General features: G+C 38.7%; 1 protein-coding gene across 8 annotated transcripts in view; it reads right to left on the bottom strand.

The window, feature by feature from the left end:
• The window catches only part of LOC125825752 (elongation factor 1-gamma 2-like), a 1,064,241-nt gene that overhangs the window by 219,845 nt on the left and 825,043 nt on the right, over positions 1-19,353 (bottom strand). The gene's annotated exons all lie outside the window — the stretch shown is intronic.

The following is a 19,353-nucleotide window of genomic DNA, read 5'->3' as shown; positions in this document are numbered from 1 at the left end:
TGCACCTGTACCCTAAGATTGTTTCCAAGCTTCGTACCATAAAATGGCCATCCCCTTTAATCTATATACTGCTAGCTCAACTGCTTCTTTATTCGATACATGCATAACATCCAAAGTCCGCTGGATTTGATTGATAAAGCCTTGGGGGTGTTCATTAGGATCTGACCCAGTGAATGATAGAGGGTCCAAATTAATAAAATCACGTATCCGCACACTAGTAGCCCTATCTACACCTCTAGTACCTATAATTGGACCCTCTTTCCCTTGGCCAGTAACTATACGAGTCAATTAATAAACCACATTCTTTAAATCTTCCTCTGTAGCATTAACAGGGGTTCTCGAGGTGCTGCTTCCCTTCTTAGATCTCTTGGAGATGGAGGCGTTGGGGAAGTCTGTGATAGAGACTCATCTTGAGCCTCACTTTGTTCAGCACGCCTAGGTGGTGATTGGCTGGTCCCTTCTCCAATAACCACATCTATTTGCTTACCTATACCTTTACTCCTTATCGTAACCGACATCTTTACTATAATAAAGAAATTCAAAAGTTAGATATGATTCACCTACAACATTGGTTCTATTGCATGATCTATGAATTGAATGAAAAGAGACATCTCCTAAATGTCCTGTAGCTTCCTGACTATAGATGTGGTGCACAACACATCCATAAGTAAGACTCTACATAGGCAGGGCTTTGTAGACTCCCTAGGATGACCAATTTCCATTAAGATGGACTGGCACCTGATGCCCTAAAGGCCCGAAAGAACCAACATATAACTTGTACTTACTATGTATATAACTATGACAATTTTTAAGTTGTTACAAGTTCATATAGGATGCAGCGATACGAACCAATACAAGTAGAGCCAAAGCTTATATACAAGACTTGGCCGTTGAGGCAAAAACTTGTTAAGAGACAAGACACAGCTGAGCTATATATATTAGTCTACAAAGCCTCTAAAAGATAAAAAAAATAAAATTAGTTTAGGCGGGACAAGGCCCCACCTTACCCTTAACTATCATACAATAACAAAATAGGTGTCAAAGACTCGATAAGCCCCGAATCAACCTAGAGCCTTACCAATAGCAGTTGAGTACATGTGCTCCTACTAAACAAGTCTACTAGCTGGAGTACCTGTTCCTACAACTTGAAATGCAGTATCCCTCACGAGGGACGTTAGTACCAAAAAAATGTACGGAGTATGTAAGGCAATAACATATATAAAACAAGGGCTCAAAAGAAATCAAGTATCAGTATATAAGTGCATAAATCACAAAGGAACACCACCTTTGTTTACTCTTGTGGGATCGTGTATGTTACATTCTTTTCTTTACTTTTCTGTACTTTATAATCATTGTAAGGCATGTGATACAAATGACGAGTTTATTAGTGGTAGAAGAGGATGACCTATGCTAGGTATATTAACCCCTGGGATGTTGTCCTCATAATTACAGAAATTGGGATCATCCCATGCTAGGCTTTCACCCCTGATCAGCCACCCTTCTATACCGATTGGGATCGACCCATGCTAGGGATTTTCCCCTTGGCTGCCACCCATAAATATACAAATTGATTCAGTTAGTTTCTTTAATCTTTGAGATTGTTGTTTTTGTGGTCATAATCATTTTTGAGATTTGAAACTACAAACCAGTAGTAGAATACATGATAACAATAACTTTAAGATGGTGACAATTACATAAAGAGCTATGTAGCATCAATGGATTTCTTATGAGCTTACATATCACAATTGACTTCAATTAACTGAAAGGAGAATTCACTAGACTTGATGTTGCAAACACCATTCATATACTAGCACATTGGAGGATAATTACACAATTGTGGAGTAATAAACATATAATGAAGTAATTCGATACAGTAGGGAGAGGGGAAAATATTATTAGCTATATTGGAGATCGTACACTGACACCATGTTTCCTTTACTAGGAATAGAGCTTAGGAAACTCACTTGGTTGATATTAATCACAATTATCAGATTTCATGCCAAGAAATAGGAATCGAATAGCCTTACATACCTTGCTATACAATTCAAAAAGTATGACTTAAGAATCTTCTCTTCGTATTACTAATCTACAACAAAATAAGTTGTAAGACTAGTATTAGTAGCTAATTAATCAATTTGAGCTACTTGATGTCACGACCCAGACCGTCGTGATTGGTACCCACACTAACTCTCCGATGGGAGAACCACTACTACAACCCAAACCAAGCAACTAAACCAAAACTAAGACATTGAAGTTACGGAAGCAAGTTAAATACTATGGAAATAAATAGGGAGTTCCCATAAACTCCAACAAAAGTCTAACAACGAACTAAACAATGTGGAAGAAATAACCTAGAACCTGAAAGTCAATGCACCAAAGCATCTAAGGTTCATCAAGTTTAAACAAGAAGGGATGCAACCCCAATCTAATGAACTAATCAACTAACTAGAACATCGTCTAAGTCCAGAAATGGTGGACATAGACGAAAGAGAACCCATGGCAGCCCTGAAGAATTGGCTCACCCTTGAATTTGAATGATCACTGATCTCCGAAGTGAGGTCTGTCAGTAGCCGTTTGAAGATGCCCTGTACTCAACAAAAATAAGAGCAAGTGTAGTATCAGTACACAACCACAGTGTACTGGTAGGATTATGCGGCTATCCCACGAAGAGCAACATACATAAGTCAAACAACAATATAGTCACATGCATATATCGAACATATAAAATATCATCAACATTTACGAACAACGAACAACTTCACATGTCTAAAAATACACAATTATGACAAGTCATTGGTCCTCTCATGGAACCCAAACCCAAACAATTAGCATACCAGAACGTGGTACCCGATCCAATGATTAAGCTGGAACGTGGCAACTGATCCAAATTAGTTATGTCGGAACGTGGCAGCTGATACATTCAACACACCAAAATCACAATCACAAGTATATCCTAAAGATCATACAATTAAGTCATGATTTCATGGTAACCATCATTCATCTATCTCATTTACAATAAGTATGATAAATAATGCAACATTCATATACATACATGTATCATAAAGAAGCAAGAACAAACATACATCACACAATCATATAATCACAACCATCACCTACCTCGAAACAAGCTTGAAACCCTAAGAAACTAGATCCTTCCCTTTCCAGATTCGTTCTGCTTGTTCTTGGTCTACAAATAATCAATATAATACGGGAATCAATAAACATTATCTAATTACCGAAATTACTAGCAATTCTATGGACCCTAGATCATAATCATGATCCCAATTATCCAAATTAGGGTTGTTTCCACCAAAGAATCTAGATCAAAACCCTCCCCATCATTAATTATCCATTCTATTACGTTCTACGGACCAAAAACAGATTTAGAGAGTGAAAAGCTTACCTTTAGCCTCAAGAATGGTGAAAAATGAGTAGGAGTCTCTTGGGTTCGTTCTTTAGCTCTAAAAGTCAAAAAGTGCATAATAAGGTCGTTTAGGAGTTTATTAAAGATCTTAAGTCGCGTCGAGCCTGCCACAACGGTCCTCATCCCGCTGTAGTGGCCCCGCTAGAGCGGCCAAAACCCCCGCCAAGGCGGCTTGCGCGAACCAGTGAGCCATTTAAAGAATTCCAAAATTCCTATTTCACAGCACATCTTTAACCCACGACGTTCAAAAAATACTCTTCACGCTAAGATCAATTTCGTGAGTTCTACTCGCCCGAATTCAATTCCGTAAAATTGTACGGATATTTTAACGAGCTTATCTAATTACTCATGTAATCAAAATCATAAATAAAGCACCTGATTTTTACTAGATTTCCCCACACCTTAAAGACTCCGATTTCGTCCAAATCTGGATAAGGTTGGGAAAATCCAAATACTACGAAAAAGTTTCCGGCTCCAAATTTTCTCCCGTTGGTATTTCTATAACGACGGGAACATGTCGTTACACTCGATCTCACCAATATATTAACCAAGTAGTAAACATGCAGTTTATCTAGCCAATATTTTCTTTCCCTCCCTTTCCCTTTAATCACTACTATATACTATACAACATTCGTATCAGGCCCTCCCCAAAACTCCATGGGCTGCGGAAAACATAAACATTAATATACAAATGTGTGGTAGGAAGCAAGTCCATGTAACACCCAATTAAGTGATATACCCCCCACGCCCTGCAATATTTAAGTCCTTTATCATCTCCATAACTTCTTCACACATCCATTCACATCCCTTATTTTAATATACATAAATAGTCCGTAAATATAATAATCTAACAGAAGCACTATGAATTAGGGTTGCTGATCACCAACACTTGAAGAGCATAATTACTTTTTCAAATGCTCAAACGAGCTCATAATTGAATTTAAAGGGCACTCCCCTCCATGGCTGTCCCAACATGCACTAACCACCAAAACATCCTCCCCGATATTACAACATGTAAAAGTAATAATTTCCTATTCACTAACACATACCAAATGTCCTTATTAACCTAAGCACACGAGAGGGAGAAAATTGTAGTAGCTTACCTTGCTGGACAAAACTGCCGCTTTCTAAGTTTGGATTCTTCAAGGTAAAGGTTATCCTCTCCAACTTGCCTTATTTGGTGGAGACTGTTATTCTCTTAACTCATACCCTCCAACAGCTTGAACTCCCTAATATTTAGGAACCCTAATGGTATTTTATGGCCTCTACATGAAACTAAGAGAGAGAAGAGAGAAAACTCTTGAAATCAAATTTTTTTCCGTAGTTAAAATGGTTGGAAATAACTGATATCAATCCCTTTTAAAGGGACATGCTTTTGCCGACTTTATCTTTCATTTTGGGCCATAAATTTATCAATTAGGGGATCCACCTACTTGTACTTTTCACTTGAGCCTTTTTGGACTTAAGGTTATTGGGCCTTGGTTGTCCATTTTATCCCTTATGCTTCTACTCAAGTTGGTTCAGAATTAGTGGAAGTAGGTGGTAGTGTACTTGGCCCAATATGGTCGAAAGAATCTTAGTAGGTGATGAACATACTTGGTCATTTAGGCTAGTTAATAAATCTAAATAGGTGATGCACCTACTTGTCACCTACTAGCTTAGTTAAGGCAAGCAAACAACTTACTTATTTTATTTCATTCTCCAAATATTAATCCCTTTTTCCTTAGCTTAGCACTTAACTTTGAACTTTAAACTTAATTACCACCTTACTATCTCGAGTTTCAATACTTTCGTTGGGGTTAACTTGGAGTACACATGCTGAAACATGCAACCAACACTAATTATATAAGAAATATTGTTCCTCACTTATACGATAAGGCTATGTCAAAGATCAAATGAATAGAACTAGCTTATGCATAATATAGGGTATTACAAACATGTTCATATAGTAGAAAATATGGACTAGGATCTTAGAACAGTCCGTCAAGTAGAAGTCAGGAGAGGAAAAGTTATGATGCGTGTCAAACTTGTAGTTGAATAAACATACTGCTCTTAAGTGTTTCTACAGGTGGGACTACTCTTACCAAGCTGTAGATGAGCTACCACAAGAATTGGCCGCTACTAGCAGTGGCAAACGAGCGAGTCGAGTCGAATATGAGTCAATTGAAAACGAGTCAGATAAAAATAGATAAAGCATTCGACTCGACTCACATTTTAAATGGGTACAAATGATTTACCCAATAGATAATATGGATAAATATGGGTACCCATATTATAGTAGAGATTTTGTTAAAAGCTTTAAAAACAAAATATTTTTAATTTTTTTTATCACTCCACCCTCTCTACCATCCCCCTACCCCTCCTATTCCAAAAAAATGTAAAAACAATAGTTTGTTTTTTTATAATTTTTTTTAAACCAATCCCCTCTACCCCCCTCCCCCAATTCCAAAAAATGTAACGTTTTAAAACAAAATTATATTAAAAAATGTAAAATAATAATTTACCACCCCATCCCCTACCCCCCCCCCCCTAATCCCAAAAAAAGTAGAAAAAATTAAAAAGTGTTTTTTACAACCCCACCCCTATCCCAAAAAATGTATAAAAAATAATCTTTTTTATTAAAAAAACATTAAAAAAGATACAACCCAACCCCTACCTGCCCCCTCCCCATGCCCCCTATGCCAAAAAAATGTAAAAATACATAAATTTTTTAAAAGCTTTTTTACCACCCACCCCTAATCACTTTTCTTTATTTTATGAATGAACATTTTTTACCCATATTATCCATTTAACTACATACTTTTAAATCGGTAAATATGATTATAATTCATTTTTACCCAATTTTATATGAGTTGGGTACCCAACCCATTTAAAATGGATAAATATGAATGGATACCTAAATAAATTACCCATTATGCCACTTCTAGCTGCTACTAATCTACAAAACACTAATGATGGCACCTTTTAAGTAGACTCAAGAGCAAGTAGTCATATGACATATAACTCAAGTATTCTAACTGATCTTAAACAGTACAATGGACCAGATAAAATCATTGTTGGGAATGGATCAAAGTTACACATAACACATGTTAAGAACATATCAAGATCAGGCCTAAATTTAAGAAGTTCTTGTAGTTCCTAAGATTAATAAAAATGTACTCTAGTTAGTAAACTTGCAAAGGATAATTGTTGCACTCTTGAATTTAATGAAACTAACTTTGTTGTAAAGGAAAATAAGACAAGGACACTGCCGGCCAAGGGATCTAAAAGGAATGGACTCTATGCTTTGGAAGATAATAATCTCTAGGCTATAACTACTACACACGATTGGAACACATCAGAAAACATATGGCATACTAGATTAGGACACCTTAGTTTGAAATATTTAAAAGTTTTGAGTAGTAATAGTTACATTAATGTTAGAAGTTGCAATAAAATTCCTACTGTTTGTTCTAGTTGCCAGATGGGCAAGAGTTGTAAACTTTCATTTGGTTTGAGAAATAAAATTAAGAAGGAAACTTTATTGAAATTTTATTGTGACTTGTGGGGACCTGCTCTTGTTGAATCTTCTCAACATATGAAATATTATGCCATTTTTGTAGATAAACACAAGATATACATGGATTTATCCACTGAAAAAAAATCTGAATTTTTTGAGGTTTTTGTGAAATTCCAGAAAATGGTGGAAAAATAATTTTCTGAAGAAATTAAGATATTTAAGTGTGATGGAGGTGGTGAGTTTATCAAAATAGACTTCATCAAGCATTCGGAAGATTGTGGCATCGTGAGACATATTTCATTTAACACACCTGAACAAAATAGAATTTCAGAAAGAAATATACACATATTTTGGAGATTGTCTTAACTCTACTACTTCATTGTAACCTACCTTTATTTTCACGTGTTGATCCTTTCTTTGCTGCAGTGTTCCTCATTAATAGACTACCATTCTCAGTCCTAAAGACGGCGACTCCATTTGTTAAGTTGTATGGAGAGCAACTTGATTACAAAAGTCTAAAGGTGTTTGGATGTAGATGTTATCCATATATCAAGGGTAGCAAAAATTGTAGTCCAAAGACTTACGCTTGTGTGTTTTTAGGGTACATCAACTTACAGAAAGGATATAGATCATCCCTCTACAAGAAGGGTGTACGTAGACTTGTGGCCAGGGGATTCTCTCAACTTGAAGGGATATATTTTGAAGAAACATTTAGCCTTGTGGTTATAACCACAACTATTAGGGTGGTTCTATCCATCACAATCAGCTCAAAGTGGAAAGTTAAGGACCTAGATGTCAAAAAAACTTCCTCTATGGTTTCCTACAAGAGGAGGTAAACATAAGTCAACCTCCTGGATTCATTGATCTCAGGTATCCTCAACATGTGTGTCTACTTATAAAGGCATAGTATTGTATCAAACAAGAACCAAGAGCCTGATTTGATAGGTTTAGCATGCATCTCCTACACCGTGGTTTCATTTGTAGTAAGGCATATCCCTCATTATTTACTTTGCAAACTCAAAAAGCACCAAATTTCTCTCGTTATATGAGGATGATATTATTTTCACAAGAAGTTATACATCACATGTCTTACAGTTTGTTCTACAACTTGGGAAAGAGTTTGTTATGAAAGATCTTGACTATTTACACTTCCTTCTAGGAGAATAGGTTAAGTATTTTGAAGGTGGAATTCAGAAATTAGAGTAAGTATGTTGTTGGGCAACTGTAGCCGCTCCTTTATCTAAAAAACATGGTTTACAAGAAGCTGTGGGAAGTCTTGTAGATACATCCTTATACAGAATGATAGTAAGGAGTCTTCAATACTTGACACTGACAAGACCTGATATCACTCATGTTGTGATTTGAGGAAGGCCGTTTATGCAAAGTCCAAAAATTGAACTGTAACACCTTATATTCGAGAAAGGGCATAATGGCAGTTTTCAGAAGTCCTTTTTGCCATCCGACGTAGGCCAACCACGGCCTGTGAAGTGGACCACAAACTGTAGGTTTGGTACGTGGATGGGCACCTAAAAAGGGCCCAGACGACCTCAAACCACGGCCTGGACCAACAAATCATCGTTGGGTCCAAGGTCTGTGGTTCATTACCCCAAATCCAAGTTTTTAAATCAGATGATGGTTGTGCAGGACAAATCGTCAGTCAAATCATGGTCCGTTGGTCAAGATTCATCGATGGTAGGTCGGTAGTTATATTAGGGGAAGTTAGGTCTTTTCCAAATTATTTTATCCTAATACTATATCATTTTGCCTATGCCCAAAACCTACATATAAGTGTTTTAAATCTAAAAATTCCCATTTAAAAATCATTCTCTAAAATTCTAAAAGAAGATCAAGAGTCCTCTCCAAAATATTTCTCTCTCTAGAAAGCTTGAAGAAGAAGTATTCAACTTAGGGTTTCAAGTCAAGTCTCTATTCCTCCATTGAAGATAAGAAATTGGCTTTGAGGTATGATAGTTTTCATCCATGGATCCATTCCATTCATGGAGTTTCCAAATTCTCCTATTTTCAAAATTAGAATTCCCCAATTAAGTTAGAGTTTTCTTCTATGCTATGGGTTCTCCTAATTATTGATCTAATTGATTGATTTATGATCTATGATGCATGAATTGAGTAAATTTCCTGAGTTTATGATAATCCCCCATGAACCCATGTAATCCCCATATTTTCAAAGTTATGAGCATATAATGTGGGTCTTGGATTATGTAAGAAGATTATATGAAATTAAGTATGAATTGATGGAATTATATGAAATTATGATGAAATTCTATGAACCCATGCCTAACTCATGTTTCCTAGACATTGATGATTGAAAGTGGGTTTTGAACCTTGAAAGGTGAATGATGTAATTATGCATGTTCTTATGAAATTTATGTAAATGTTCTAAGGATGCTTTGAGAGTGAAGTATCAATGATAATGTTGTTGTTGTGTTGTTGAAAGGATTTTCTCATATACACATCTATGCATGATTGTGAAAGGTATTCTAACATAATAAGAGTTCCTAAGGTTGAAAGGTTGTTCTAACCTAAAATGAACCAACGATTAAGGAATTACGTTAATGTTGAGGCAAGAGGCGATTACTCATGCTCTCTATTGAATGGAAAGAGGTGATTCCCCATGTCATGTGATGTAAGAACAAGAGGCGATTACCCATGTTCCTCTATGAGCTATGATGAATAAAATTAAGAACTATTTCATGGAAGTAAAGCTTAGCACCGAGTGGAAAAGTGGCGCTTACCCAAGTCCTGTACCTATGTGGCCCCATAAAATTGTCTAGAAAGACATTAGCTAGTGGATCCACAATAGCAAGAAGTCAGTGGTCCTAACCGTGGCAAGTAGGACACCCCTTTACGGTGTGGGGTAGACACCAAATTCTATGTCACTAGCTCACATGGTTTTATATGTCGGTTAAGGCTACTTTCCACAAATAAGCAAATGTTATGATGAACCAGGGTTACATCAAGGAAGTATCGTAAGTACGTTTTAAGATAATGTTCACTTTATTGATCATGGTTTATTGACTTATGGTTTCTAACTCTCAAGATACGTATTTTAGCTTGATCATTGCATACTTATGAAAATTTCCCTTTTTAGCATGATTTAAATGTTATATGCATGGCTATCATATTTGGTACATTGTTTTGTACTAACGTATACCCTTGCCTACATTTCCCCAAATGTAGGGTCCAATAGTCAGGGTTCTCAGTTTTGTGGCTAGAGGTTGACTTGAGAGATTTGTGAGCTTTGTTGAGTCCTCATGCTTTGAGGACGGATCTTCATTGAGTTTTTTAGTATTATTTCTTATTTTTAGTTTTGGACATGATGTATGGTCTAGGAACAATTTCATTATATTGTACTAGATGGCTATTGAGATGAAGTGTTTAGACATCCACTTTACTTTTATAAAACCTTTGAGACAAGAATGTATTTCTTTACCTCTTTTTTTCTATGTCTTATGTTATGTATGCTAAGTGGCTTGTATGAAGCCTCTCGGGGTCCTATACGTCATGTTACATCTAGGGTGTACCCCTAGGTCGTGACAAAGGTTGTATCAGAGCACAATGTTAAGAATGGTCCTAGGATGTCTCATAAGCCACGTCAAGTAGAGTCTTGTTCATAAGTGTGAAGTGTTCCACATTTATGAATGAGAGGCTACGAGATGTTTAGGAAACTACACTTCTTTCATTCCTCTAAAGTCGTGTGATAGAGTTTAACCCTATAAGGTCTCTCTCCTAATCCTTATTCGATGCTCTACAGGATATGGCTACTCGAAGAGCTTATGCTAGAAGGAATGGGAGGGAGAATGTGGAACAAAAAGTTCCTTCTCAAGCTCCTCAAGCTCTGGTAGACCATTTGGTCGAGCAAGTGATCAATTTGGAGTTTAGGGTTGCTTTTCAATTATTGGCTCAAACCATGACGGCCTAAGCCAATAGGGAGGTTGTGGTCCCCGTGAACCCAAATGTGGATACGACGACATCTAGAGTGAGGGACTTCACTAGAATGAATCCTCCAGAATTTCATGGTTCTAAGGTTGAGAAAGATCCTCAAGAGTTCATTGATGAGGTTTACAAGGTGTTGATGATCATGGGAGTGATGTCGGTGGAAAAGGAAGAGTTGGCCGCTTATCAACTTAAGGGTGTTGCTCAAATTTGGTTCAGTCAATAGAAAGAAGGGAGACCGAAAGATGCGAGTCCTCTTGATTTAGAAAAGTTCAAAGTTTCTTTCCCCTTGAGATGAAGGAGGCAAAGGTGCTTGAGTTCATCAACCTTCGTCAAGGAAGTGTGAGTATGAAGGAATATGCTTTGAAGTTCACACATCTATCTAGATATGCTCTCACTATGATTGCTAACTGATAAGTCCGAGATTTGGACTCATTTAGGGCTTTTTTTTATATATAGTTTTAGTGTCCTTAAATGCCTAAGTTATGCTATAAACTGATGTTAATGCCTTGATTTTCAGGTATATGGATTGAGGAGAAAATCAAGGACACTAACAGGAAAAAAGAAACAAAAAAATTGAAGAAGTGAAGAAAGACGAACCTGATGATCGCCTAGAGCACTTGGCGAATCACCGAGTGGCTATTTAGACCGCATAAAGTTCCAGTGTGCCAGCCCTGAGAGAAGAAACCAAGTCGACAACAAGAAAGGGGTAGTAGGTGAATCGCCGATCAGTTTCGCGAAGGAAAGAGTGATCGCCTAAAGTTACAGAACTTGAGGATTCTGAGAGCCAATACAAAATGGTGATAGAATAGAGCAATTGGCGGTTCGCCGAATCACTCGGTGAACCGGACTTACCTCGCCTAATGGCCCTTCATGGCTAATTTTTGGCAACTATAAATTGTATTTTGAACTATTAATTTAGTAGTTCTGGAAGTTCTATTCCTGAGATTTTAGCTTACTACCATTTTAGAATAGTTTCCTAATAGACTTGAAGGCTTTTTGACATTCAATTTGGAGATTTTGCAAGTGGGTTACTAATTTTCTTCAAATTGGAGCATTGTAAAGGGTTGAATACCCTTACCCAGTTGATGGATAATCGATTTGGTAACCGTTTTTATCTTTTTATGATGTTTAGCTACAACCCAATTCTTGAGTTGTGATCATGTGATTATGGGTTGAATTGGTTTATAGGTATTGTTAATTACTAGTTTAAATGTTATATTGAAGTGGGTTTAATTTATGAATTGTAGTTGCAAATGCAGTTCAAATTTTGTGTTCTCAACTTACGCGAGGGAAAAGTTTTGGGGCTAAGGCTTGTGATTAATGGTTTGTAGGTATTGGGTTGATTTGGGTTCAGCTCGAGAGAGTGAATCCTAAATTCAATCCTACACATCTTACTTGAGAGAGAAGATGTATTAAGGTTGTGGGTTGTTTTTTATTGCTATGCCTGTTAATATTCGAAAGAAATCACTTGAAGCAGAATAGTTTTTCGAGAGAAAGCTATTTCACCTATAGTCTAGCCTACCCACTAATATTTAGCTATTTATTAGTAGTTTCAATTACCCATATAGCGAAATTTACCTATAATCGATCACATCCCGAGAATTTCTCTCCTTATTGTTATTTCTTCATTGTTTGATTACGTTGTAGTTGATAATTGCAAACCAAAACCCCGTATTGGACATTTGTGTCACCCTTTTTGAACTGCTTATATGTTTTTTCCGATAATATCTATTCTTATAGCTAGTTAGATCACATTAATACTTCATAACAGAACTTTGAACACGTACCACTCCCTATGGGTTTGTCCCCAACTCTTCGTTGGGTTTTATACTGCTTAACTATTGTTCGCATCTAGAATTGGATGAGGTGTGCTTGAAACGTTAATCAAAATGGCACAACTATCAGGGAGTGGTGTTGTTTTAAAATTCTTTTATTGAAGTTGAATTGTGATCTTTTTGGCTGTAGTTGAATCAACTAACTTTCGTTTATGGTTTTGTGTTGCTTGTGTTGAACATAGGAGGAGATGAGCGTAAACGAAAGTAATGGTAGCCAAGTGGGCCACCAAGATGACATTAGGAACCTCAATGAGGTTAATGACCCAAACCAAGTGGGTGATGTTGTTCCATTCGTCTACCTCCAGCTGAAGGAAATGTTGTTTTTCACATCACAAGCACAATGTTTCAGCTCTTACAATTGAAAGGACTATTTAGGGGGGCTGGCTCATGAGGATCCCCATGAGCATATTAGGAACTTTGTGGATGTCTGTGGACCGTTCTCATTTAAGAATATATTGTAGGAATCGGTCCATCTCAGGTTGTTTCTGTTCTCTTTGATGGGTGAATCTACCAAATGGTTGGCTGAGTTATCGAGGGACTCTATCACCTCTTGGGATGAGCTGACCACATCATTTCAAGTGCGATTCTTTCCCCATCGAAGATGATGACTCTAAGGGATGACATCCAAGGTTTCAAACGCTTGGAAGGTGAGCCAATCCATGAGACATAGCTGAGATTTAAGAAGTTGGAGCTTCAATACCCAACTCATGGACTTCCACATAATATGTTGCTGCAACACTTCTATAGGAGCCTCGATTTGGTAAACAAAGAAGTGGCTAATCAACTTTCTCCGGGTGGCACTACAAAAAAAAAAACTTTTAACGACAATAAATATAGACACTAATAAAGAGTGCTAGAGTCTTTACCGGCATTACTTAAGTGACATTAAAACAAATGTCGCTAACGGCTTTAGGGATATATACAAAGAATGCTAATTGCCGTTAAAAATACATATTTAGCGGTAATTAAGAATTAATTGCCGCTATTGATCATTTTTTATGTAGTGTGGTATAATGCAACTGCCCTATGCAGTAGCATCCCAACTCCTTTATTGCATGACCAAGATCAACAGGGCATGGTTTACTCGTGAAGACCAACTCTCTGCTCTCACTTTCAAAATGAAAAAAAAGCAGATCGAGAAGGATTAAGAGAGAGACCAAAACATGGCCAAAATGATGACCCAACTGGATATCTTGGTTAAAAATGTCATGGGTGTTGGTGCAAGGAGTGTTAATGTTGTGGGTGCTTATGGAGTAAACCCCGATGAAGAAAAATTTGAAGCGCTATACAATAAGAAAGTGAACTTCCTAGCCAACCAAGGAGGAGGTTATCGTGCAAACTACCCAAGACCGGGTGGAAATCAAGGATGGAATAGAGATGACGGATATAGAGGCCGTGACAGAGAATGGCGTGATCGTAATACCACTTGAAAGGAAAGAGAGGGGGAGAATGATAGGTATGTTCCTCTCCATGAGCGTCAAAAGCCCAAGGAATCTGAGGGTAGCCGTATAAAAGATATGCTCTCACGCATTCTCAGACAAAGTGTTGAAAGAAATGAAAGAGGATGTCTCGACTCTCAATCAGACGGTGACCTCTCACTCAGTCTCTATTAAGCAGCTGGAGACCCAAATGGGTCAAATTTCTTCACATTAGAATCCAAGTCAACAAGGGGAGTTGCCTAGTGACACAATGGCAAACCCCAAAAATGAAGCTTGATTTGGTATCCTCGTCATACCACGACGTTAAATAAGGCGTTTCTTGGGAGGCAACTCATGTTTTCAGTGCTTTAGTTTTTGATTCTGAATAACGGGTGTTGAGTGTGTAGGTTAAAAGGTGAAAAGTGTTGGAAAATGGGTGTTTTGGTGAGCAAAAGTCTATTGCGTGACACGCTGAACAAGTCGGCGTGCTCTGACTTTGCCCACCGTTTGAACCACCAAGCTTGAAGGAGCACTCTGTAAAAATTGGTGGACTAAAAACATAATTGGCAACTCACCAAATAGGTTGGCGAGCCCGACTTTGTCCGCCGTTTGAACCCCCAAAATTGCTGAAAGTTCTGTAAAACTCGACGAGGCAAATACCTCTCGGCGCATCACCGAGTGATTCGACAAATTGACTTACTTTGCCGATGGTGCCACGAACTGAAAGGTTTTAAGGCTAAAATCCTTCATATTCTCTCATTTTCAACTCTCGTACTCTCTCACCCATTAGTTAATTTTCAATATTTTACTTTTTGCCCACAATTTTGTGTGATTTTGTGCTCGGAATTGTAAATCTTTGCCGCCTAGTTGTTCAACTTTGATATTCAGCATACATGGTTGTCCGAACCCCGTAATCTATGTTTGTGGTTGAACTCAAATACAATAAGTAAATTTGTGTTGATATGTGTTGGGTAATTATTTTAATCATATTTTATGTGTCGAATTTCCCATAATTTGTGTGAACTTGTGCCTAAAGGCTTAAATCAATCGATTCCCGTGTTTTGTGCGTTAAAATTTGTTCTAAATTGTTGGGTTGCGGTAATTTTGTAATAGGTCTAGTTGGGTGAAGTCTAAGTAACCCCGAGTTTTTCTAAATGACATAATTTGCCCAATGATAGAGCATTTGACGTCATTCTTAAGGGCAAAAGTCATCAAATGGACAAATTTGGCCAAATCGGGGGAAGTTAAGTACCCTAAGGGCATGGGTGGTATGGGTCTTGTTCTAGTTGCATAGTGCTTGTGTTTGATTTTGAAGTCGGGGGCTTCAGGTTTATTTTGAATTTTAGGGTTGAAAATTGGTACGTTGGGCCGTTTGGCGAGCTTCGTCGAGCTCACCGAATTGTTCGGCGGTTCACCGAAGTCCCCCTCAGATCACCTTTAATTTCGAAGTTTGGATGATTTCATTTTGTAACTTTCGGTGAGATACCTAAGCTCGCCGGTTCACTCGATGACTCGCTGGAAGGCCTTCTTGATCGCCCTTTCTGCGCCCCTAACCCTTAAAATACATTGTACCTTTCGACGGGCTACCCCAAGCTCACCGATTGGTGCCGATGATTTGACGAATAGCCCTAAACATCGCTGACATGCCTTGATTCTGAAATTTTTTGATGTCGGTACTTTCGGGGAGCCCGATCTGGCTCGCCTAAATGACTCGGCGACTGGTTCGGCTAGTCTTTCTGTAAGTTAATAGCTAAACTTTTCTTGGACCGTTTCTAACATTTTTCTATGTGTTTTCCATATATGACTAGACCCAAAGTGTCAGGAATAGACATGCTGCCCCGCAAACGGGCAAGTGGACTTGTGATAAATGAGGATGCAGATGATCCAAGGTAAAAACATCAAAACTCCCTACAAAGGGTGGAAAAGGCACAGGAAAAGGGAAGGCGTATGTGGTAGAGTCACTGGAGGTCAGCTCCGACAGTGAGGTAGTCTACGAGACTCACCTCACCTCATCAGACAATAAGAGAGATTCCCAGGACTCTCAGGCTGCCATCTCTGAGCTTGAAGATGACTAGCTTTTACATGCCTGGAGAGCAGAGCTTCGCTCCAAGGGTATGCATGATCCGTCTCGGATTCGGGTGCCTCAGACTCCTCCTCCTCCCCCAGCTTCAACTCAGACTGTGGTCCCAGTGCCACCTATATAGGGTCCTCATCCCCGGTCTCTAAACAAACTAAAGGTCGAGGGACTGAGGACTATCTTTGAGGAGAAGAGGTTGTCCACAGATGGTGTGGTGGATAGGTATCTGGAAATATGCCGCACCCTCAAGTCAAACAATTTTGAGATTTTCACTAAGCCCTGGGGTCTCTATATTCCTAACTGGGTTCGCGAGTTATACCCAGCTTATGGAGATTTGGTTCCACAAGGAAAGAGGAAGGCCAGTACCTTCAAGCCAGTGGACTATATGGTTGTCCGGGGGCAGAAGGTGAAATGTGATAGTGAGGATATAAATGATGCCTTGGGTTGCACTTATAACTTCAAAAATGACTACTAGAAAATGATTAAGACAACGACATTGGAGGACATGACAAGTTGGCTGGCCGCTCTACTCTCTAACGATACTCCTAAGTGGATTTAGATCGGAGTGCCAATAGAGAAGAAAGATCTCAATGTGGCAATGCGGTATTGGTTTAGGTTTATTAGTAGCATAATCAAGCTCAGGATGAATCTATCTTCCGCCACACAAAGACGGCCTGTCTTGGATCAATTATTACTGGGAAGAGACTAAATTTTGGTGCAATCATCGAGCAGGAGATGGACATGAGGGCCAAGCAGCGCCAGACTTCTCTCTCATTTCTGGTGTTGATCACCAACCTGTGCAGACGGTCCCATGTTCCGCGGGATGAGAAGGAGGATGTGGAGGTGACTCCCACCTCTTCTACTGACATCCGGCGTATTGAGTCAGAGTATCAGAAGGATGAGGCTGAGAGAAGGAGGGCAGCTCCAGTGGATACATCCCCGGTAGTTGACATTGAGACATTACCTGTAGAGGCAGTATTGCCTACTCCGGCCACTTGTCCTTCAAGTACTTCTAATTCTGCCCCCCCTATGACTCTGAGTTCTTCTGTTGCTCCCCACCTCCTAGATCTACTGTTGGCACTACTGCATCTCAACCCCCGCTCACCCAGGGCATGTTGTTATGAATGGGGCAGCTAGCACATTCTGTTGATGTGCGGGTTACCAGGCTAAAGGCTACAGTTCCTAGGATGATTGAGAGAGCTCTCACTGTTGCATTGACACCTCTCAAAGATTCTATTGATGCACTCACGTCAAGGATAGAGGTGTGTGAGTGAGGTCAGGGAGCTACTCATGAGGTAACGACCTTAAAGGCTGTAGTTACGGAGATGATCGAGGAAAGATGTGAACTAGCTGAAGTCCACTGATATGTCTCTGATTTTTGGGACCGTGGAGATCCCTGATGACCTGAGCATAGATATTCCAGCCCATTCTGATGTGCCTCCGGCTCCCACTAGAGATTAGGTTAGAGCTGATGAGGCGGATGCGGAGTCTAAGGCTGAGACTGATGAGAAGCAGATTAGCGTTCAGGAGGAGACTGTGTTTGAGGGTCTAACTTAGTTAGAAGAGGCTATGGTACATTCTGTTGTTCAAGCCTCCTTGAGTGAATCTACTATGGCAGGTTCTAGTGCAGACCCAACTGATGGACACCGGGTACTATTGCCCCGACATATGGAGTGACTGATATGCAGACTTCACCCCAGGCTTAGCCTGGAAGGATGACATTCTTACCTCCCTCTCTGTTGTTTTTACTGATTATTGTTGTTTTAGTTGCATTTGAGGACAACTGCTTCTTTTTGTTGAGTGGGGTGAGGTATTCCATACCTACCTCTTGTGATTTTTTTGTGAATATTGGGCTGATTTTGTTGATATATATGCTTTGATATTGACCTGGTGGATATTTTGGCTTATGGCCCCTGGTTTTGGACAAAAATGATTTTGGACAAATTTTAAAATTTTGCGACCTCTTTTGTGTGTGATTGTGGCTATTCTTGTGCAAATTTGAGTATCAGTTGTGATCAATACCGATGACTTGAATAGTGCTCTTAATTGAATGAAAGGAATGTTCGGCTACGATGAGGCCAATGAAGTTGTATAGACAATGTGTGAACTTTTAGCATCTCGTTGTGACTAGCCAGTTATCGAATGAGTCTCTTTTGATGAACAATGCACGCTAGCTAGAAAGTGTGGAGTCTTGTTTAATATTGGTGCCAATGCCTTGTGTGATGAGATTACTTTGAACATTGTGTGTGATGACACCTAGAATTTGCCCCATTGGTCTAGTTGATTAAGTGATGCAAGCACTTGAACTAATCTTAAGCAACCATTTTGAAGAGTGAAAACAATTTGACGTTATACCTCTTTTGTTGCCAACCTTGTGAGATGAGTGAACCTTGCTTCGCACATTTTGAGCCTTACCCTTTTTCTTGGAAGAAACTTGAACAATTATGACCTCTCTTTATTCCATTCACCCATAACTTTCAGGAAGTGCAGTTTGTTTGAATAGCCAACTTAGGCCAAAATCCTAAGCTGGGGGTGTCGTGAAAAGAGAAGGAAAGTCAAGAAATGTCAGAAATCCCCCTTTGAGTAATGGTTTTAAAAAATATGGAACCCCCCATGTAAAAAAAAAGAGAAAAGAAAAGAGAAAAGAAGCAAAGAAAAAGAATGAAAAAGTTGTTAAATAAAGTAGTGGAAATTAAAAAAGAAATGGGGTATTCGGTAGTTCCTATGAAGTTGCATAATAGGGTGGATTATGAGTATGTTTGAAATGTTAAATAAAAGGAGGAAAGTGATGTTCAAACAAAACCTCATGAAGGTAGAAGCCACTAAGCCTAAATGACCATACCATGACACTCAGCCTCGTTACAAGTTGTGAAAAGACCTTTGTGATCTTGAGTGAGCTGAAACGAATGTTGATTGAAAAATAAGGGCAAACCTACGGGTGAAGTCATGCATGTGTTCATCTTTGTGAGTGTGAGAGTTGTATGTGATTCTGGAACTTTAAATTGTTAAGAAATTGTCTGTGAATATGGAATCATCTTTTTTGTGAGGGCATTTGAGCACCTTTGTCAAGCTTGAACTTGCATTTGAAGCAAGTATTGTGAACTTGAGCATCTTTGATAATGGTGAGTCACAATTTGAATCTT

This window comes from Solanum verrucosum, unplaced genomic scaffold, assembly GCF_900185275.1.
Source record: "Solanum verrucosum unplaced genomic scaffold, falcon-dt-bn FXZP01000003.1, whole genome shotgun sequence".
Classification (NCBI taxonomy): Eukaryota; Viridiplantae; Streptophyta; class Magnoliopsida; order Solanales; family Solanaceae; genus Solanum; species Solanum verrucosum.
The sequence above is the reverse complement of the archived record's forward strand: the minus strand, read 5'-3'. Positions and strand labels throughout refer to the sequence as shown.